Here is a 24,091-nt window from a genome sequence, read left to right as displayed (position 1 = left end):
CAGTATCCAACACTCATACTGAAGTTTAAGAACTAATTGCCCTAGTACAAGTTCTTTACCGTTTGAAGTTCTTCGACCCGCATTGAATACCCACTGAAAGCCGGGGATCTTGGCCTAAGCAATTTCTATGATATGAACCTCAAACCAACACATAAAATACAGAAACAAGGATAAATCAAAAAAATACACAAATTATGATTTTTTCCATTCACAAACCCAAAATATATAACAATGTAAATTCTAATTGGAAGGTTAAAACATCAAAATGTAGTTTTATAAACTCTAGAATATCAACTAGTCTTTTTTGTTCTTAATGCATGCTCTCTTTTTCTGAGACCACCAATCACCCATACTAGATTTTATTTCCTATACTTGGGCTGCTCCATTGAATTAATCTAAGGATACTAATTTAATTATTAGCCTCCATTTTTAAAATTCCTTCACATTTACAGAGAATTTTAAAATTGTCATTTTTACATTTAGTTTTTTTAAGAATGACCACCTTATTAATCTCCTAATACTATTTAATTGTCTAATAGTCAGGGTCACCCTGGGTAGGTGTGGAATACCGTAAAGGGTTCAAAGACTCCAGGTTTTTTTATTTTTTTAAAATCTTTATTTCGAAGAATAAAAATTCCTCATAAGAACACATTACATAATAAAATTTCATTAAATATTATTACATATCATTCCCGAACTTTTAATAATAAAAACAGCTTTAAAAAGGAGAGGGTATAATTCATGAAGCTAGTTTGATTATTTACAAAACAAATTAATTTCTTGTATTCCTTAATCTTACGGCTACTTTTAAGAAACTTAAAATGGCACATAGAGTATGGGTATCACTAGCTTTCTGTAGAAACAACAGTGTTAAAAATCACTGGTCTAGGACATAAAGAAAACGGCTTACATGACGGGTGTCAACTTCCCAATTCCCTGTACACATAACAAGATTCTGGCTTTAAATATCTTTAACTGCCATCTTATTTCTTCTAATTAATAACTTCCAGGCAAATAGTTAACAACTCCAGTTTTTATTTGTCCTACAGCATAAAGCTCCAATTACTAGTGTAGGAATATAACAGCAAAAGGGACAGTTTCACCTTTCCCATTATTTCATGCTGTAGTGCTCATTATATACCTCAAAGCCCACAATGTAATGGGCTTGGAGAGTGGCGGGGCAGGGGTAAGAGAAACACCCCTCAAGGCTAGGAAATATCAGACTACAGAGCAGTGAGTTGGGGCACCAATACAGAAGACCAGGCAGTGAGATAAACCAGGAAGAGCAGGCACAAACAGGATAGGAACAGCAATAGGGCAGAGGCGACATGAGAACCCTAATGTGTACAAATAGGAAATGGAATCAATAACTGGACGAACAGTCTGGGTTACCAGTAGGTTTGTGTACAAGACTGAACATTCCCATAGCAATAGGAAACTCAATGTCTCAGAGCAGATTACTCTTTCAGATAGTCACTCTGCAAACCCCACAGAAGGAGAGCAGCAGAGGGATTCTGTTTTTGGACCTAGGGCGCAAACAAGGGCTCTACTTACATAAGAGAAAATCCCATAGGCGTCGAGATGGAAACACAGTAAAGAGTCTAAAGAAAATAGCAATATAACCCTGTCACAATTAAGGTAATTGAGACTATATGTACCACAAGACAAAGGAAGGGGTCGGGATTGCCTCTTGGAATCCAGGAGCTAACTCCCATTTAAAGGAATACAGACGTATGTACAGGTGAGGACACTATAATACACTTAGCAAAAACCTACAGCCAAAACAAGGAGGCACAAGGTAGAAAAAAACGGTGTGCATACTTGGGACTTGCAAAACAAAGAACCAAAACTGGAGACCAAATTGAGCCTATGAACTGGAGCAAATATATAAGAGCAATGCATCATGGTAAAACTGGAGAAAGAACAAGGCAGGACAATCACAGGATACTAGGAACTATAACAAGCTAGACAGAGCAAAACTTGAGACGAAATAAGTCAGGACAAGCACTCAGAGATCAGAATCAGGAAACAGACAAGCTCTTTGGGGGTAATTAGTGACTGCAAGGTAGGAAACACCGGCAATGGACAGAAAAAACAAGACACAAAATCACAGAGACTAGGGAGCCAATAGAAGAGCTAAGGCAGAAAGACAAGGATTAAGCAAAAGGGACACGTGGATCTGAAACAGATTTATATAAAAGACAGAAGGCAAAGGTGACAGGTAGCAGGAACTTGAGAGGGAGCAGCTCAGGACGTTCACCTGATTGCAGACTATACACAAAAAACAGTAAACAAAAAGCAAAGCAGGGCTGGAAGACTTCTGCAGCAAGCTGCATTGGATCAGGACATGCACTCTGACAGAATGAGCTGATCAGCAAAGGGATGACGTGTTCCAGTGAACCAGGATCTTCAGGCATTGGCAGCTCACAAGCAGTTCCAGGTTGCACTAAACCCAGGGTGAAGTCACATAATTGGGCTGCCAGGACCAGTCACAGGTGTGTGTAATGCCCTTCTCTCATAATCTAATACTGAGGAATATCAGGACCAAGTACTATAGCATGGGAGTGTGGTTGCAAGGTTTGTTAGGCTACTTGATAGTGCATTGTGGGATTTATAGCCCATGAAAATAAGTGCAGATGATCCAGTGTGTCCAATATTGAAATGCCATGAAGGCAGCAATCACACATAGATGTAGGGAGCGTTCTGGGGGCGACTTGTAGGCTGCAGCAGCATCCCCAGAGCATCTCCCAGAGGCACAGACATGCAATCATAAAACACAGAACTACATTTCATGTACACTTCCTGGTGACCATCACCTATTTTAGGCTACATTTAAATAACCATTAGTATTCACTCACACATGCATTCCTCCAGTCCACTTCAATTTGTAAATTGCCACCAACATTTTATAATAAAATACAAAGGAACTAAAATAAGTAAAGCTGCTTCAGAGCAGGGGGTGTTATAAAACTAGGTTCATGAACTTAAAGAGCTGATTGCTGACCCATCAATACCTCAAGAGCAGAGGAGTAACACAGCACAAGGAAGGCTGTAGGCAAAGCTGATATAGCCGGCCATGGTGTATTGTTCATAGCGACCCCTCTCCAGCACCGCACACATTAGAAGATGGTGATTCGCACCTTGATGGCTGTGCACTAAAGACTCATGACCACCAAACACTGGCATCACAGGTATAGCTGGATGTCACAGTTATGGTAAGAGCCAATAGGAATTTACATCAGACGGTTCTGTGGGCTGTGCAGTATGTGACGAGCACAGCGGTGTAAATAAAACAGGGAGTCTGGTTGAAGCCCCCATTTAAACTTCAATTGTGACTTTAATAAAATGGGTACTTTGTCTGCTGCCTAATATATGCTGCCGCAGTTCATAAACCATTCACGGGCAATTATAGTTTCACATCAATCTGTCAACCCCCGTCATCATTTTCCCCACAAAAACCCATGCAGGTACATATAGAACTGACATAAAAGATCTGCTTAGGTGTTGTGAAATAATTGTTGAAGTCAGTCATATCTTACTCATTCTTTTTCCCAGAAAAGGTGACTTTTATGTACAATTTGCTGCCTTTTGTAATTCCCAGACCTTGTTCAGTGCTGCGAATTTACCAAAAGTATAGACACAGTGCAAGTCACATCAGTAGGGGCAAAAGCCGTGGCACCGCTATGGGCGCTTCACTGCTTAAAAAACCACCATTTTCAAGATGCACGCCCCTAAAGGTCGACACCCCCAAGTAGCATATGCTGGTTGTAGGTCCAGTGCCTGCATCTATAGTTTCCCATTGGGCACACTGACTTTTGGGACCTGGGCTCTGTATCAGGGGATTCAGTGACCCCATTAACTGGGCACTGAAACTTTGACTTTAAAATAATTTTTCCCTCTTGAATCAGAAGCAATCATTACTGTGGTTTGGTGGTTCTAGACGGGTGGTAGAATTGAGGGCTCATGTGGTTTGGCGAGGATACAGCACCCTCCGGCCTACTGCGTCACCTTCTTCTAATACAGAGTCACTAACAAACTACAAGAAAGCGGCAGCGTATCATAGCACACTGCATACTTTGTATCATCCTGTCTGGCACATAGAGAAACTTAAGTCTGTAGTAAAAGTACTGCGACCAAAGGATCTCTGGCATAACTAGAGATCCCCGGTCAATCGATAAAATCATCTACAGACTTATTATTCGTATTGCTGTTATAGAGTATGAATGTGTACGCCTACTAAATGTATTGGGTTCATAGCTACCCCCTGAAGTGTCTCCGTTGATCCCCATTTTGCCAGCTTCACCTGACCTCGCTGTAATTTAAGACCTTTCTGTAATAGCTCTGAGCAGACACTGAGGTTGTTGTGTGTGCCTGTTGCATCACACTCAGTGCCTTGTCGTAAGGATGGCTGCTTGTTAGCTCCTGGGGCAGGCACCGGTTGGATCAGGGGCTCAGCTGTCACCCCAAAGGCTTCCAAATGACACTCATGCCATCAACTTGTGCCAAAGGATGAATGCCCACCAGTTCTTTCCTGGTGCTTGCAGGAGGCAGAGGAGCACAAAAGCGGCCGTACCTCACTGTATGAGTGAGTGATTTTGGAGTTGGCTCATCTGAAAGCTAATGATTTTCAAGAAAGATTTTGCCTGAAACTACCTTGGGGCTGGAACAAAAAAAATCGGAATTGATACCATTCCACCTGACTGGACCGTCGGCCTGGTTATCCATTGGTTCTATCTGTACTCATACTATATACGTTTCATCAGTGGTATGTTAGAAGATGCCAACCAGTGCCTTATAAAACAACAACCTAAATAAATAAAGCCCTTTTCAAGAGTAGCTGTGTAAACACATAAATGCGTGGGGGCTTTCTTTCAATCAACCACATAAGATAGATTTCAGTATTGCTAATTATTTTTAATTGAGAAAGCCATATTTATCAGACACGTTTTTTAAAATGTATATTAATGTAAGCTTTCTGCAAGTGCTTGAAACCGTCCACACACCCACGAGACAGCTACATTCATTCACCTTTGTATGCACACAGCTGAAGTGCAGGACTCACCAGTCAATCATGCACATTCAAAACACCTCTTCAATAATGCATGTTTACTTCCATGGTATGCATAGGTATGATCTCACACATGCACAGACAGCATCTGATCTTCATTTACTTTAAACATGGCATGCTTGCATTTTTAAAATCAGAATCATGTAGAACTTTCGCAGAACATCTGAGAGTCTAAAGATGCTAGCAGTGCAAGATTACTGGGAGGCTGGACCTCTAGTATGACGTGAACTTCTCCCCTTGCCACAGAGTTTGCACAATTTTTAAAACAGAAACAAGAGAAAAAACAAGCATTTGCAATGCGATAGGTCTCGCATTAGTGAGAGTTTAAGCTATTGGCATTGTAGATGACAATGCCTTTTATTTATCTGGTTTGATAATTAACACATAAATAAAAGGCACTGTAATTTACAAGGCCATTAGCTCAAACTCTTGCGAGACCTATTTCACTTCAAAGAAGTGGCCGCCATTGTTCTGGGCCACTTGGAAAGTGAAAGCACGCATGGTGCGCTGAATGTTGCAGGGTAGCATGTCCTGCCTGCCACAGGAGAAACTCGTTTAAGAAAATAGTTCTTACAGACTAAATAAGACCTACTGTGTAACAACAGAAGTAAAAGGGCCAGTCATCATGGAAGGTTACAAATGAAGACAAGGCGGGACTAAAGAGCTTATTAACGAATCAGAAGCCAGCATTTACGAAGGACAATGACAAAAGCCAATGACAAATATGGGAGGGGCTTCGAGTCCATACTCGATTACAGCATGCCTCGCAGAGCAGCGCATGCGCTAACCAGGCTCGACCTAACAAAAAATGAAGCAAATACAGTTGTGATGGATTATAACATATTAGGGTCCAGATGTAGGTCGCCAATTACCAGTCGGTAACGGCGGATTTCGGCCGTTGCCGACCGGTAAATGGTTTTTGAGATGTAGGGGCCATTATTTTACAGAATCGGTAAATTTACTGATTCGGTAAATTTACCAATTCTGTAAAATACCGAATCGGTAATTTTACCGATTCGGTAAATCCCAGATGTAGGTAGCACTGTTTACAGTGCTACAGGCCTTCAGAATTCGGTATTTTATCACCCAATACAATTGGGTGGTAAAATACCGAATTCAGGTGTACATGCACATATGTGCATGTACACCTGTGCCATGTGGCACACAAGCCTGGAATTGGGGTGCTACAGGGTGTCTAAGTGACACCCTGTTCACCCTTGCATGATTCGGTATCTACCGATTCGGTAAATACCGAATCGGTATTTCACATTGATTCCTATGGGCTTCAAGGCCCATAGGAATCAATAGGAAATACCGATTCAGTATTTACCGAATCGGTAAATACCGAATCATACCGATTCGGTAATCCTAAAATAAGAATTACCTACATCTGCCCCCTTCCTATTTACCGACTCTTAAATACTGAATCGGTATGATTCGGTATTTAAGAGTCGGTAAATAGGAATTACCTACATCGGGCCCATAGTGTTTTGTGGAATGGAACCTGGTGTTTAAGCATGTCTGTGTCATAGTTCAGCTCATGAAGCGCTCAGAGGAAATAGTCTTACAAGGCAATAAAAACTGTCCTAAGTCACCAAGGTAGGCTACGTTGGGAAGCTTGCAAGACATGAATGTGAAAAACTGTCCCCTTCAAGAAATGCTGTTGCACAAACAGCCTAAAATATCGAGTTACTAGAGCTGCCAAACTAAAGCAAAATATAGTAAATATAAACTGATATGTAAGAGAGATAAACCACCAGTGGTTCCCATGGCAATCCTTCAGATAAATACATATATTATGATTGCCAAGACAGCAAAATCATTCAGGAGAAAAAAATATAGCTAATATATTACTTTTACTAATTAAAAAATGATTGAGTACTTTTATGAGTGTGGGTTAAGGAAGATACTAAACAAAAAAGATAAAATGCCTGGTTAAGAGAGTTCAGGATAAGTGCAGAGAAAATATTTGAAAAAAATGAAGCCCTGCAATTTCAGAAATAAAAGTGACAGCAGCATCTTCTGTGGTTGAACATTCTTTTCACACCAACACGTTACTGGGTTCAGTTTGCCACTGTACTGTAACTCAGGTCAATGTTAATGCACATAAGGTAGATTTTTTGGACTTAGTAGGCCTTCTTCAGGGCAGGTATAACAGGCAAATAATAAATGATGACACCATGCTCCAACTTCACTTTAATAGCAGATCAGAAAGTAAGCTCTCAGTATCAGAGATTGCCCACTTTCTGTGGGTCTTTGTGTAGTAAAGCGACCCATCTTATAGAACTTTAAGAAAGGCACAGGAAAGACCTGAAAAACTAGGGCTGTTAGACCGCTCTCGTTAACATTTCATGTTGTTGCAGAAAAGACTATATAATCAGTGGTAGAGATGCTGACAGAACCTTAGCAGGGCAGCCACGCCATTCCTCTCAGACTGTAGTGCCCTCTGGAGCTGATGTGGAATCACAGACTAGTGCAGAAATCTAGATGAAGTGCCGATGCCTTCCTCTTTTTACCCACGTTTGGTTTGTCACAATTTGGAGCAGTTGGATCTGTATAGCAGAGTGATTTCCACCCCTCTGCAATACTGAATAGGAGATTGTAAATCCACTGATCCTCCTTACTTAAAAATGGCTTTTTGATGGCCTATATCTCACCAAAGAAAGAGCGCATGAAGAACGTTTGTTGGGCTTGGGTGCCAGATACCTTTGGTGGATGCCTAAACTGTTGGCTAAAACTGAAGCTTTGAAAAATTTTCAAGCAAAAAAACAGGTTGTGAGAGGTGTCTGGATCTCACCACTGGCAGAGAGGGAGTATATAAATTAATCCTTCTATGAGATGTTGAGTTGGAGTGAGGGCTGATCCTCCGGCTCTTTTGTCCAGTGTTCTTTAGCAGGACCACCAGGAAATCTCTGATAGTGTCAAAGGAGGGCAAGTGGTAGCACCTTACAGGGAGGTGGAATCCACAGAAATTGACTTTAAGGAGGCTTGAGTCCTCGATGACCATGGACGTTCTCAGGAAAACGTGCCATTGCCTCCCACAAAAGCTGCACAAATTTAGGACACCAAAAAGTTGGCCTAAATGAGCGAGATCTTTGCATGTCACTATAGGGAATGTAATGCTAAATGGGAATTGCTATTCCGGAGTAAACATGGGGCACAGGATTTATTTGCATGGTATGGTCTGAGGCAAATGCGTGTATGATCACACCCTCACCCGTTAGCAATCACTACAGGGAATCTTTGTTGTGACAGTGCAAAACTGTGCAATGGACGGTACAAACCACCCAGTCACTTCTGGGCCTAGCTTGTCGATACCCACTACCCATATGATTAATGCAGTCCTTTAACTCTGAAAAAGCACATCAGTCCTGGAGATTGTATAGTAAAATAAAACTGGACAATGCACGCACCTCAAACAGCTGGAGTATTTCAGGTCAGGTAGACAACTCCCCATTGCACTTTATACTGTGCCGTGCTTACCTCAGAATTGTCACATATTTTCTACTGAGGGGCTTTTAAGCAGGTTAGCAGGAGTAGCTATCATGCAAACCTGCTCTGAGCAAGATCAAACAAGCACCTTTCTTGAGTACATATTTATTATTTCTTAGCTACTTCCTCTGCCCTAAGAGTGTTAAATCTTGTTTCCAAATCGTTACTTGGAACACATCGAAAATTAAATTATTTCAGACCATTGAAAATCAGAACCAAATCTGGACACATGACAGCACTGGTCCTTCCATTCTCAAGCAGTGCAAAGCCTCTGAACTCTTCTGGGTCATTCAGTAGCTGTCGTATGCGCAGTTTGAGATACCTTAGTTTAATTTTACTGGTATCTAAGTATGTCCAAATCACCAGACTTACAAAATCATAACTAATAGAAGCAAGTTCTGTCAGGGGTGGGCCGTCAAGCCCATAACTAAGAAGACAGTCGCCTATCGCACCAAGGGAAGTGGGACACCAAAGTGGTAGGAAAAAATCTAATTAAAAAAAAATGTGCCCTTGGCGTGGCTACGGCGCCGATCGGGATGGCCGCCTAGAGTGGGTCCTCCGTCGAACCGGGACAAGTTTTGCCTCCTAAATGCGCTTTCCGGCTTTCTTCCTAGCGCCGGACACCAGTAATGCGCATCGGAATGTGTGGAGCACCCGGTGAGCCCCTTTCCTGACAACAAACATCTGCCTGCTTTCATTTAGCTACAGCAGTCCGTTTCCCCTCACAACGGTGACGGCCGCCGCCATTTTAGACGCACGCGTCTACATTCTCCCGTCTTGAATTTTGACATGCTGCCGCCTACCGTCCAATGTTTCTGCATTCCTGGCGTTGCTGTTTTGGTTAGGAATTGTCAGGAATTGTGGCAATTCTCTTGAAGAACCTGGTCATTTGCTCACTGATGTTTTATTTGCCTCAAGTGGAACCCACAATGGCAAACTCACAACTCCACCATTTTAGAGGTACTTCAACTTTTTCCTCAAAATTGATGTGTCTCTCAGGACTTATTTTTGCCTTATGGACAATTTTTGTGACTTTTAACTTGAATGCTGATGATTAATATTTCCTTCATTGATAGTCTCTTTGGAAGTTTTCCTTTCTGTCATTTGCTACAATCGCTTTGAAGTATTTCACCACATCCTCTCAGTTCCTGCTGCTGTCTTTCTGGGACTGCTATATATTCAAGTCTGGTTGTTGCTGTGATTATGCTTCATATTAGCGTATATTGACTCTCTCCTTGTTGTAAGCTTCTCTCATACCGCATGCCAAATCAGATTTGCACGTTTACAGTATCTCCAGCCTTGTAGATTTTACGCACATATGTCATTTCCTTTCACAGTTTCTGAGGTTTCTCTGGCCTGCTTTACACCGAATTGGAAGTATTTTATTTCCTATGGTTAAGTTGCACATGCCAAGATTTATTTTTGTGCCTTCTACAAGTGTTCAGATGACTTCCTCCTCAGCTTTGCACGCCTCTACCGCTGTGCTAACAATGGCTGGGGCAGCACCTCACCGTTCTTCTGTTACGCAAGCTATGTCCAATAAATCTTCCCCTCCTACCACTTCAACTAAACGCCTGACAAGACTTCATTTCCTATTTCTATGGAGTTAATTTTGGAGGAAATACGTGCATTACGTCCATTTATTGAGGAAACTGATAAGGACATGCAACTCTTGAAAGAAAAATGGTCGACTATGGATACCCGGATTACTTCTGTTGAACAACAAGTCTCGGAGATACAAACCAATTCCCAGCGCATCTCCTCTTTAGAAAAATCAGTTCTCTCTCTTCAGCAACATACTGAGGATTTAGAAAATAGAAATAGAAGGAATAACCTTCGTATTCATGGTTTGCCAGAATCCCTGGAAGGTGACGACCAGGTGACTTTTTTCACATCTTTCCTGCCAAAGCTTTTGGGCATGTTACCCACTACTACTCTTGGTATCCAAAGAGCCCACAGACTTGGTCCTCGCTCAGCTGCTTCAACAAAACCATGCGGAGTCATCTTTCTCTTCTTGAAGTTTACTGATTTGCTCTCAGTCCTCTCTGTATCTAGATCCAAACAACATGTTTCCTGGCCTGGCTTCCTGGCCTGGCTTCCTGGATGTCTCAAATGCCACTGCATCAAGGAGGAAAGAATTTCTGTCTCTTCGCCCCTCTTTACGTGCGCTTGGTGCTCGATATGGTCTGTTTCATCAATGCAACCTTAACCTTATTCAAGTGGCCGAAACCATGAAAAGCATTAAATCAGGATCAGCCAATGACCCATGTCCAGTTTCCATTCTCCTTCCCCTCTCAGATCTCATTGCACCCCGACTTACTGACACGTTCAACATCATGTTTAGCACCGGAGTCTACCCCCACAATCTGGAAGGATACGATTCTCAAACCCCTTCTCAAAAAATCCCATCTTGACCCGGAGGGCACCAATAACTATCGTCCAATAGCCAGCCTGCCATTTCCAGCAAAAGCAGTCGAAAAATTGATGAATCTCCAACTGTCACAATACATAGAACAACACTCTCTATTGGACGATAGTCAATTTGGTTTCCGTAAATCTCATAGTACTGAGACAGCACTCATCAAATCCACCGATGAGATTAGGAAAGCACTTGATCAGGGAGGAGCTGCGGTCCTCATTTTGCTGGATCTTTCCGCGGCATTTGACACGGTCGATCACAACATCTTGATCGACCGTGTCAATGCCATTGGCATCCAAGCCAAAGCTAAAGATCTCATAAGATCCTTCCTAACAGGCCATACTCAGACAGTGCAGCTAGATACATTTTCATCAGAACAACTGACCTTACCCTGTGGTGTTCCTCAAGGCTCGTCCCTTAGTCCAACCCTATTTAATATCTACGTCACTGATCTGGCAAGGGTAATCAAGGACTGGGGGATGAGCCTAACATCCTATGCGGATGACACCCAGCTGGTTCTCACCATCAAAGACAACGGAGAACAAATAGCTGCCAGTTTCCAACAGGGCATGCTAGCCATCAGTCATTGGATGTCATCTAACTGTCTTAAGTTAAACTCCAACAAGACAGAGGTAATGATTTTTGGCAAACTTAATCCCTCATGGTCTGATGTATGGTGGCCTACTGATTTGGGTCCTCCCCCACCCCCTGTTACCAAGGTCAAAAACCTTGGTATAACATTAGATAAAACACTCTCTTATTCAGCTCATGTCAATACCACGGTGTCATCTTCTTTCTTTAAACTGAAAACTATAAAAAAGATTCTTCCTTATCTTCCCCCCAACTCTGGTAAAACTCTGGTCACATCATTTGTTATGTCCTCAGTGGACTATTGTAACGGACGTTTAATGAATGCCCAAAAGAAGGTCATTAAGAGGTTACAATCTGTACAAAACGCTGCAGCCAGACTACTTTCTGGCACCCCCAAATTCAAATCCATTACCAACACTATAAAAAACTATCACTGGCTTACAGTCAACAAAAGGATAAAATTCAAGGCACTCTGTATAGCTTATAAAGCCGCGCACAAACAAGGCCCTCGCTTTCTAATTGATCCATTCACGTTTCATGTCCCCAATCGTTCACTTCGGTCCATGAATAATTTCACTATGACAGTCCCTCGCACCAGAACAGTTGCATGGGGAGATCACAGCTTCCACATTGCAACCGCCAAACTTTGGAACTCTCTTGATCTAGAGATCAGATCAGCTCCTACTCTTATCATTTTCAGAAGAAAAATTAAAACATGGCTCTTTGACCAATAATTCAATTCTTGTTTCTTTCTGCCTCATTCACAGCGCCGAGACGCCCTTGGGCATTTGTTCGCGCTCAATAAATTCCATAAATAAATAAATAAATAAATAAATCTTCAAGGTGACTCACCAAAATCGAACTCTGACTTTTCAAGATGCTGGTGAACTTAAGAACTTCATCCTTCTTCAATCCAATAGTGGCATGGATACCTCCTCTTCTCCTAGTGGCTGAATAGATCATCAATAATATTTGTTTGTTTTCTTGTTGTCTCTCTTCACAGCATTCCTGTTGGTGTTTCGTATTCAAATGTATCTTATTTATTTTCGTATATGTTGATATATGTTTTCGTTTGTTATATACCTTATATTGTACTCCTTATGTTACTTCTTTGTTCTCATCTCTTTTCATTCCCTTCCATAGATTCGTGATGTTTGTTCTCTCCATCTTGTGGCTCCCTTCCTGTAGTTTTTTGATGTCCTGGTGCGGTTGGATTCCCACTCTTCGAGCGGTCCTTTTCGTTAAGTGTCGCCATTACCCCACCTCCCACTTATATCTCTCCTTCAGGTATGTTTTTTGCAGTCGTCCTTTTGGATATGTACTGTCTCTTCTTTTTTCTCCTTTTTTGCATTTGTGCAATTTTTTCTCTTTTCTCCCTCTTTCACCTCTTCCCTCGATTTGAAGTTGTTTGCTACTTTTCTTTCCTTTTCTTACTCTTTTCTTTTTTCAGCTATATGATGTTTGCATACTTTTTTGCACTTTTTGATGTTATTACACATATCTCATTTATAAATTTAGAGTTGTTTCTTGGAATGTAAAAGGTTTTATTAATCCCATTAAACGGCAGAGAGTACTTTCTCATTTATCTTCCTATATCCCCGATATCGTCCTTCTACAAGAGACTCACCTTACTGAACTTGAATCCCTTAAATTAAAAAGGAACTGGGCTGGTAGTCTTATTTTCCCCCTCTAACAACAACAAAAATGGAGTTGCTATTTTAATTCATAAAAAATTGAAGTCTAAAGTTCTATTAGAAGAAAAAGATGCTGATGGTAGATGGATTTTGGCTAAACTACTAATTAACTCAATTCCTTTAACTGTTTTTAATATCTATGGTCTTACTCAACCTGACTGTTCTTTTTGGCCCTTAATTACGAGCAAATGTATTCAACAAAAGATGATTTTTTCCTTTTAGGAGGAGACTGCAATCAGATAATGGATCCATTCCTTGATCGCAAATCCACAGTTCGCTTTATCCCTCACAAACAATTTTTGGATACTATTTTACAATCGCGTCTTACTGACTCTTGTAGACTCACACATCCAGACACTTTGGATTATTCCTTTTTCTCTCCTCCTCATGCTTCTTTCTCTCGACTAGACTATATTTTTCTCCCTCAATCCTTATCTCAAAATTTACTGTCTTCTTCTATCGAACCCATAGTTATTTCAGATCATGCCCCAATTGTAACGGATCTTGACTTACTTCCACCTCATCCCAAGCCTTCTCGTTGGCGCTTTAACTGTGCACTTCTCACTGATCCTAACTTCTCTTCTTCTTTTTGCTCTTTCACTAATGATATCTTTCAATTTAATTCTGATCCTAATACTCCTACTCATATCCTCTGGGATTCCTTTAAAGCAACTGCATGGGGATTTATTATCGATTTTGTCTCTAGGAAAAAGAAGCAATTTCTTCAGAAACTTAAATTTTTCCTAGCACATATTAAAAAATTGGAGCATCAATTCTATACCTCTTCAGATAATTGTATGTCACCAGAGCTTTTGCGAGTGAAAATTGCTTTCAATAAACTCACCACTGATAGTGCATCTTCAATTCTCCTCCATAGTAGTGCGTGTTATTTTGGTGGTCGTAACAAATCTGGAAAACTCTTAGCTAACGCACTCTTATCGAAATACATTTCTTCTTCTGACAATACCCTTCTTCATACAGACAAAGACATACTTGACCAATTTAAACTGTTTTACAGACAGTTATATACTAAAGAATCTCCTCCATCTCCCTCTCTTATTCAGTCTTATTTTGAAAAACTACCCAACCCCTCTACCTCTCATCTCAATTTTCCAGACCTTGTAATGGATCTCTCATTGCATGAACTTTCTACTGCTTTGTCTTCCCTTACTAAAGGTAAAACACCTGGCCCTGATGGTTTTCCGGTTGAATTTTACTTACATTTCTCTGACCTCTTATTGCACGAGCACTGCCCGGGGGTGTGGGGAGAGTCCCGGCTGGCCGTGTCGTGAAGCTTGTTCGGTGGGTGCGATGCGAGCGAAGGGCACATCCCGGCAGTGCCGCACTGGACTAATGCATCCGCTACAGAGGGCTTTGTTCAACCGCAAGGTCACAGGTTCGATCCTGTAGGGCTGCTCAGCCTATCATCCGTCTAAGGTCGATAACATGACGCTCGTTGAGATGGGTAACAAGAAACTCCATTGTACAGCGGCAAGATACTCTTCGGGGTCAACGTGTGCTTTACAGTGCGCGGGGAAGTACGAGCCGCGTGCTCGGTTCGGGTGTTGAAGGTATTCAGACTCTCTTCACGCCCCCTGTAGGTACCTTGGTGGTCCGAGGAGTTATAGGGTTGGTGCCCTGGGCCGTGAGGTGGATCAATTATCAGCACGCACGCCTCCAGTCCTGGGATTCGGGTTCGACGGCAGCATAGGCGGAAATAGAATTTCAACTCCTCCATGTGGGTGAGGATAGTTGAGAGCCCGTTGCACGCCCCCCGGTCGGTGCCGTGGTAGTACTGGAGGGAATTTAGTTAGAGAGCGGCTGCCGTTGTGTGCAATGTTAATCCCTCCCCGCCGGTAGAGCGCTCACACTAAGCCGTAGCCACCACGTAATATTTGAAACTTGGCGCCTCGGACAAGTTCCCTCCACCAGCTTAATTCTAAACAGCACATGAAATAATGTAATACTTGGGGCAGCCTCCGACATGGCCGGAAGGCGGACCTAAAATATGGAGGACATTTAATTAGCTGTGGCCTTGTGTTTATCTAAGTGGCGCTTTATACCGTTAGTCAAATTTTCAAGCACTTTATAATGGAGTAATCCTTTTTCTCGTTACTCAGCCCCAGTGCTAATCACGGAGAGGCTTGTGATGGTGTCACACATGACTGATTACACGGGATACGGATGCGGAGACTAGGCCGCACAAATGGGTTTTGAAAACCACAATATCCTCTCCGCATGCCGCTTTTATATCGGAGAGGAGGTGGCCTAACGGCTAGGGCGCACGACCTCGGCCCGAGAGGACCCGAGTTCGAGTCTCGGTCACATGACCCTAAGCAGAAATCGAGGGAAACGACAGAAATCGAGGGAAACGATCCATTTTGCGCTTTAGAAGCTTGGTTTGAGGACAAATTCAGCGGGTAATAAGGATGCCGTGGGGCATAATGCAGGCAAGAAATATGGGCCCATCCACTCAGTTGGGTATTAATAGACAAACATACTTGTGGAGGAGCAACCCTGCCACCCGTTAAATGCCACCTTGCAATGCTATGCTTACAATTACATAAACAGTGTGTTATTTACCTGTGCACAGTATTAGAGCATGGAACCTTTTCATTTTGACAACCCACGCCCAGCGGTACTGAAAAATGTGTAACATCGCAAAAGTTGCTTGAAATGTATGACTTTTGCAACAACTTTTCTTGCACATACCTTTATGTAGCACTGACAAAATGCTTTTGAATAATTTATGCTTTGAGGAAAACCGTCTTCTTTTCCTGTACCATGTCAATGAGCACAGAAAAGCGCTACAAAAGGTAAACTTGCAAAGAAAAGATTCAGCAAAAAGTTGCCATATGCATAGAAAAACTCGGCAAAATGTAACTGGCAGGAAAATAGTCTCCATAACATTTACAGCACGGATGGGCTTGATTAGAGTGAAAATTAGCGACTTTTATGAACAGCAAAATCAAGAACGTCACAAACGAAAATAAAAACAAACCTTTGCACACCCCATGGTAACAATGTTTGCCCCACCGAGTAAGATTAGGGCCACTGGTATATTGCAATTTTTCGGCCACTGACGCGCACTGGCACCGATTGACCAAAGTATTCAGAGTATGTGTTGTACTGCACAAGTACTCGTTACCTACTCGTACATGCCTTAGTCAAGTCTTAAATATACAAAGACGACACAGTCCTTTTTATATACGAATATTTGCATCGTACGCCAATTTTCGTTATGTTGGGACCATTTCACAGAGGCTTGCATGAGTATGTCAATTATTACTCGAGCGCTATTTAACATGGGCACCGCACAACTATTCCAGTTGTTACAGAACCTCCATTTTGGTGTGTGCATTAGATGTTTACATTATTTAGCTCCTATTTTCTCTCGTGTTGCTTCCATCACGAAGGCACAGCTTCATTCAAGCACAGCCAAAGATTCGAGAGTTTTTAATTTATATGTGCTTAACCTTTGCTTTATGTTTATAAACCCTGAGCTTATCAGCAGTCCTTGCTGAAATGGTGGTCTAGAAGTAGCCTGGCATTGGACTGACCGCCTGATTCAAGCCTCGAAATTCACATGTCCGCCCCCCACTAATGCTCATAACCAACTCCTTCTAATTTTCTCCACTACAGAGACGCTAATGCATGTGCCATTAAAGTACTAGTTCCTGCTTATCGATTCGGGCATTCTTGTACGTGTCAGGGTTGCCTTAATTTAGTGGAAAGGTGCCGGGGCGTAGAGTGTAACCCCAGCACCGCGGAGCGCGCGAATCTCGCTGCGCACGTGGATGCAGGTTCTTATGGCGAAGGAGCTGTAATGGAGGAGAATTCCATTACTGAACTTGCTGTTCGCACTGGGTTCAGGATGCATTATGCGATACTGGCAATACGAGTGCACAGGCATTGTGGAGGAGCACGCAGACGACCGAGATAAGATGTAAATTGCGTCTGGAACAACCGCAGCGTGGCGCTATAGTTGTGCTTCCTCGAGTGCTAGTGGCGAGGATGCAGCCTTACGGCCAGTGTGGTCGATGTCGACAACGCTCAACCAACATCCTGTGGTTGGGTAAGTCACTTAATCTCCACGTGTCGCGCAAAACATGAAGGTGTCCTCCTGTAACGAAACTGGCGCTATGTAAAGTGCCTTGGGGCCCGATATCCGGAGCTAGCCGGTTGCCTTTGAAGGTGGCATGTGCGCACAGTCCGGGCACGTGGCCTGTGCTGCTTGTCTGTGGGTTGACATCAATGAAAATAGTTCAATAGCCGATGCAAGCTGTTATGATGGTTTTGCTTGGACCAGCGGGCCCAACCCACAGTCAATATACCCTGGGTCAATTTACTGTAGGGATCCGGGATAGGCGGAGGAGACTTGCGTTGTCTGAATGGTCGCCCGCTTTCTCAGAGCTGAACACTCGTTCATTTACAGGCCGCCGGTTCGAGTACCAGCAAGGCCGGCCCAGCATTCCAGCCTACCAATGTTGGTAATTTGAATATCTTTCCCAATCCAAAATAGGTCACGCCATGTCTCTTGTAGGTGTTTTGATTATTATTACCGAATTGAGAAATAAACTGTTATTGATCCTAGGAGCTAGGAAGGTTGTGGTGCCCTAGGTGAAATTTAATCATGTTACATTTCCAAGGTCCTCAGCAAGCAGTACAACATGGCAGGCAAATAGATCTGCTGGAGAATAGCAGAAAAGGTCAAATGAGTCGATCTCCCTGTGCCTAACAGAGGCATGTCTCCTTGGGTATCGTATGCCCTCCATGCTATCGGGATAGGGGTATATAATTTGGTTCAGTCCCTTCAAATGCAAACATTCGGGGGACTGCTTTCGAATTGCAGCCACGCGTAATGTGCCCTCAGGTCACAAAACTGGTGCCCAGGTAAAGCGCTCTGATACCCGATGTCTCGAGTCTGGTCCCCAGCCAAGGGCTTCTTTGGACTCACCGCGTTATAAAGTTTTCAACATTGACTGATGTGAATTAAACTTTTGTTGTATCTATCTCAGTAGGTCTTTATTACACCCGAGCTGAATCCAGAATTTCAGCGGGGAATGTAGTGCTTATTAAGAATGCGCAGTTGGGAGCTGGCCTAGCAGAGTGCCGGGATGCACTCCCTTCCTCTTACATAAGTCTGTGATAATTTGAGACAGGGTGAGAGGGGTTGGAAAACAGAGGGAACGGCTGCGGGCACGTTTCCCTGCCCCTTGCAAGCCCTCAGGTAAGAGGATAAGAAAGTGTGAAGTTAACAATGTGAGACTTGGGTAAGATTAAGCTGCAAACAGACCCTATATGACTGTGTAAGATTAAGCTACAACTGACCCTATACCAACTTAAAATGCCATACTGTCAAGAAGGAATGTGGGTTTCACTCCGCTTACCATAAAATAGAGGTTTTAGATAACGTTTCTCAATTAGCAGAGAGATGATGAACGGATAGCTAGTGGTGCCAAAACGCAGATACGATGCTAACTCGAGATAAAGACGATAAAGACCCATAGACAGGTAGAAGGTAGACTGCTGGAACTGGCAGACCATCCACGAGCACCGCGCAGGGACGACACTTCATTAGTCAAGGGGAGTAGAAGTTTTATATCAAAAATGGGTTCCCGTCAGATAGGAAAGGGCACTAAGTAAATTTAGTGGTGTCTTCAACCAATGGAACTTTGAGGTCAGTTTGATGGCCTGGAGAGGAGAGTAGGGGATGAGTTCACGAAGTGACCCTAAACCACGCACCCCTGAGCCATGGTCGTTGGCAGAAGGATCAGGTAGAGTTACCAATTCTGCAACAAGCGCTGGTGGCACGCAAGCAGCCCTTCAACATACCCCTGCGAGAGGTTAGTGTGGGCGACATAGTCTTGCAACTCAGATGGGCAAATCGCTAAAGTACTGAGAACAATTAGAGGTACAACAATGCGTTACATGACAGGCAGTCAGCGAAGAAACACAAGTGGACTGTTTTGCAGGCTCCCTTGATTGTGATGTGAATATATATGGAAGAAAGACCATTAGTGTCGTAGAGTATGGAAGGATTATAATCCCAGGGGAGATTCCAAAAAGATAAGACACGTGCCTAGAAATTATTCCATTAATGTTTTTTCTGCCCCCCGCTCCTGTATTTTGATCCTGTTGAAACTGACAGACAAATGTAAGATCCTGTATACCTGGAAATGAGCCTGGGGGCCACCCAGGAATGAGTTGGTGCAATTCAAGGCTCAAGCTAGACCAACACTTTGCTTACAGCTGGGGGGAACAATTTAGTCACCATTGGAAGAGGGGCACTGATTCAGGGCAGGCAGAAGGCCTTGGCAGCGTTGGACAACAAGTTAGGAGCGGGCGAGCTCCTGTGGTCTGAGGGTGTCCCTCGCAGGGCTAGATCACAGGTAGCAGTAGAACATTCCCGCAGGCTGGTCAACAGTCCCATGCAGGAGTTCATGGGAAGAGAGGCCTGGGTTTCATTAGGCAAGTACCAAGATAAGAGGAAACTGAAGGGTACTACGATAAAGACAGGGTACACTTGTCTAGATTGGGAGTCGATATGTTCCTCCTGGACGGGCAAGAGGCAGTATACAGCGGCAGGATATAAGTAGCTAGGTAGGTGGGGGGCTCTGTCATCGACGGGGGCCTCCTCCAGAGCTGTGGCGGAGTACAGGGCGATCTGGAAGCAGACGGGTACAGTAAGGGTACCTCTGCGGCAGAAGGGTACAGTAAGGGTACCTCTGCCTGGCACAGTAAGGGTGCCTGAGCCAAGGACCAGGAGCCGAAGGAGGTTCCGGGAAACCGCGACGGCGCCCCGTTAGTCCTTCGGGCGGTCGGGGGGCCTGAACCGACCGGGGGTGTGCCACACCGCTCCGCCCTGACAGGGGGGGCGGGAGTATAACGAAGTTGGTAATGTGCTGCACCGTCAGAGCATCGACTCGCCGTGCAAGATGGCTCCTAAGGCATGCAGGACAGCGAGGGGCTGCCTGCTTTGGATCGCCCGTAAGATGACCCACCATAAAACGTCATACGTGTGTTGTATGAAATAAACCTGCAGCAGTTCTTTCCCATTAATATGTCTCCAGAGTTTCATTTGGGAGGAATCGTGTATATGTTCAAGCGGGCGGGAGTGAATGGCGGTGTGGGCACTATGCCACCTTTTCAATCATTTTACTCATCTGGTAAAGCAGATGGTTCCTTTCAGGACGTCACCATTTGCCTTATCCCAAAAGATGGTCGGGACCCCAAATTTTTAAAAAATTACCGTCCAATTTCACTGGTTAATGTTGATTATAAACTCTTTGCTAAATTACTTGCTTTACGTTTGGACCCATTTATGCCTCATCTTATTGGTAAAGAGCAGTGTGGCTTTATTAAACAATTCTCTGCTCTTTCTAAATGTCTTGAATAAGGCCTCATCTCTCTCAGTTCCCTTGGCCGCTATCTCTGTAGATGCGGAGAAGGCCTTTAATAGAGTAGATTGGTCCTTTTTGTTTGCTTCCCTCAGATGGCATGGTTTTGGTCCCAAATGTATTTCTCTCTTATCTTTGTTATACTCTTCGCCCAAAGCCTCAGTTCTCGTGAATGGTCAACTTTCCTCCTCCTTCACCCTTCGAAGGGGAGTTCGTCAAGGCTGCCCTCTTTCTCCACTTCTTTTTGTCTTAGTTCTTGAACCATTTCTCTCCTCCATTCGTAACATCACTTCTATATCTGGTTTCCCCTATGGTGATAATCAATTAAAACTTGCTTCATATGCAGACGATATCCTTTTGTTTATCTCAGACCCAGAATTATCCATCCCCCCTTTACTGTCTGAATTTGAAGCATATTCCCTTGTCTCAGGATATAAGATCAATTCTGATAAGACAGAAATTCTCCCTTTGACCAAGTCTTGTTTTCCTCATCTTTTTTCCTCAACTGGCTTTGCCTGGAACAGCACAAAGATCAAATATCTTGGATTTGGTTTTCCAATTCTATTTCCTCTTCCATTAAATTAAATATGTCCATAGTTCTGTCTCAGTTGATCAGTTGTTTTCCTTCTGGAATCCCCTCTTTCTCTCCTGGTGGGGTCGTCTTGACTCTATTAAAATGATGATTGCCCCTATTCTTATTTATATCTTTTCCATGTTACCTGTGCATGTTCCTGCCCTTTATTTCAAACGTATTGATTCTTCTCTTTAAAAATTCCTTTGGAAAAATAAAAAATCTAGAATTTCTCTTGTAGCTCTTAGTAAAGCTAAATCGAATGGTGGTGTTAATTTCCCGGACTTCCGTCTATATCACAAATACTTCTCTCTACGTCAAGCATCACGATGGCTCTCGTCAGAACCTTCCCTATTTTCTCCTCTTTGGCTCCGCATTGAACAAACTTTATTACAACCCTTCTCCTTTGAGGAAGTATTACGCCTTTCCACCAAATTTCCTTATACTTCTCTTCCTTTGTTTAAACATACTTCTTCTCTTTTAAAGCCTTTGATCTTTCCGTCGGCTATTTCGCTTGACTCATTTCTACGTTCCCCCATTTGGTATAATTCACTTATTCTTTTAAATAACAGACCTATTTGTTGGACATCTTGGAGGCTAAAAGGTATTATATGGGTCAATCATCTCTTCGATGGTGTGTCGCCTCGCTCTTATCCCCAATTTCAGCTTCAGTTTCGCTCTCCTCGCTCTTTTCTACAGAAATGTACTGTTCTTATGGAATTAACTCTTGACCGTTAATATTCTCTTCCTTCCTCGACTTCACTAACCCCCCCACCTCATCTTCTTGTGGTACTTTTTACTCTTCCTAAAGTGTCTCTCATTTATAGATTCTTTTCCTCTCCTAACCCAGATCGTGTCAAAACCAAATTGGAGCTTTCTTGGGAAAAGGATCTGGATTGTACCTGGTCCATTCCTCTCTAGGATAAGCTCTTGTCCAAATTTTTGAAAGTTTCTCACTCTGCCTCTCTTACTCAATCACTTCACATCCTCTTCTGACTCTAATTGCTGGACTTGTGGTACTTCCAATGCTGATCTTTTACATCTGTTCTTTCTCTTTCCTACTGTAACTGCTTTCTGGAAAAAAGTTTGGTCTTACAATTCTGGCATTTTCCTGCTTTCCATTCCATACTCAATCAATCTTCTTTTTCTGGGCAGTCTCTCTGATTCTTTTGATCTGCCTCCACACTCAAATGGTTTTTTTGATCTCATGCTTGCACTTGCTTTTCAACACATTTCTTCTAACTGGAAATCCCTTACGAATATTTCCTTTCAAGGTTGGTGGAGCTCTTTATGTCATTTTCATAGACTTGATGTTGCCTTTGCCTCTGCCTGTAAACCAAGTCGCAATGTAGATCTTTACTGGCTACCTCTTACCACATACCTAGACCAATTAGTTCAAAAGAAACCTATTCATGTCAGCTCAGAAAATTTTAAACCCCCTTGAAGGATTATACTCTCTTCCTTTTCTTTATTTAATATTGTTTGCAGTTTTCCTATACTGCACCGTTTTCATATACTGTATACTTGTATATTTGCTTGTACCATTTGTTTCTTTGCCGTTATTCTAACAACATCATTCTGTTATACCACTATTTTTCATCACTTTTCCTCCCCCCTTCCCTTACAAAATCCCATAAAATGCTTTTATTTCTTAGTTACGACATTAGAAATGTTATGACTTCAGAAATGGTTTGTTACACCTTTACCTCTATTTGCGGATGTCATATTGTTGTTTCTTATTTTTGCTCTTCAATAAACCTTTCAAACATAAAAAAAAAATTGCCTGTCGCACCAATTACATGGTTGACCGAGGGCACCGGTTATGGTTGTATGTTACAATATCAAGGTCAATAATATCAACACCAAATCGACAAGATAAACATGCATAGGGAAGTATAGAGTTACTGTGACACCTCCAATTCTACCTATCTTAATGACAGTGGGCAAATCAATATTGTGGTTATAATATAGAGATATGTTGATATTACATCTTCTATATTGTAAGCCCCACTCTAGTTGCTGCCAGCTAGACTCTGGCTGCACCTAGGTTCAGTTGTACAACAGAGAATGAGTGCCATAAATAGCATGATACCAAAGAGGTCAGGTGCAAAATGTGATAAGTGTTACATGATGGATAGTGTAGCTGAATGTGATTGGCTGCATGAGCAGATCAGAACCCAAGTTGATTGGTTAGAGTGTTCAAGGAGTATAAAAGAAGACAGGATGTTGACAGCCTCAAGGGATGATTCGGATCTGATGAGAATGGAAATCCGCCATTAGACTAGAGTTCATCAGTGGAATCTTTCATTCTTTTTGGTAGAATCGCCTTGGTACACTGCTCACAGACTAAGCAGATGTTTCTTCCATGAACCCTGAAACAATCTGGGAGGCTGATACATAAAATGCAGGTTTGGGTGAGGGTTGTCCCCTGGACACACACAATTCACTTGGGCATTTAAGAACTGACACATTTATATTAAAGATTTTCAGGTAATCTAGTACATCATTAATTTGTATATAAAATGCGAGAATTCATAAATAACACATGGAAGCCTGCACTTCCGGAATAACACCTGTATCTAATTCCCTTATCTGTGACGTCACTAATTTTCAGTAATAAGAGCACAATGTTACTACTCCGTTGTATTAGTTTTTAATTGTAGCGTCATAACAAGTCCGACGCCTATTGCCAGAGTTAGCAGACACTGTGAAAAGCAACATTCTGTCACTTATGCAAATAAAGGGAAGATTGGCTTTTTAGAAACCTTCTAAACGTTCTATCCTATATATCGACAGTCATTCGAGATTAAAATTATAATGTGTGTTTACTGCACTGCCAGAGTTTAGTGCAGTGGG

General features: G+C 42.6%; 1 protein-coding gene across 2 annotated transcripts in view; it reads right to left on the bottom strand.

Annotated features, from left to right (window-relative positions):
* The window catches only part of LOC147724486 (uncharacterized), a 102,635-nt gene that overhangs the window by 38,684 nt on the left and 39,860 nt on the right, over positions 1-24,091 (bottom strand). The window lies entirely within an intron of this gene.

This window comes from Lissotriton vulgaris, chromosome 4_1, assembly GCF_964263255.1.
Source record: "Lissotriton vulgaris chromosome 4_1, aLisVul1.2, whole genome shotgun sequence".
In the NCBI taxonomy this organism is placed as follows: Eukaryota; Metazoa; Chordata; class Amphibia; order Caudata; family Salamandridae; genus Lissotriton; species Lissotriton vulgaris.
The sequence above is the reverse complement of the archived record's forward strand: the minus strand, read 5'-3'. Positions and strand labels throughout refer to the sequence as shown.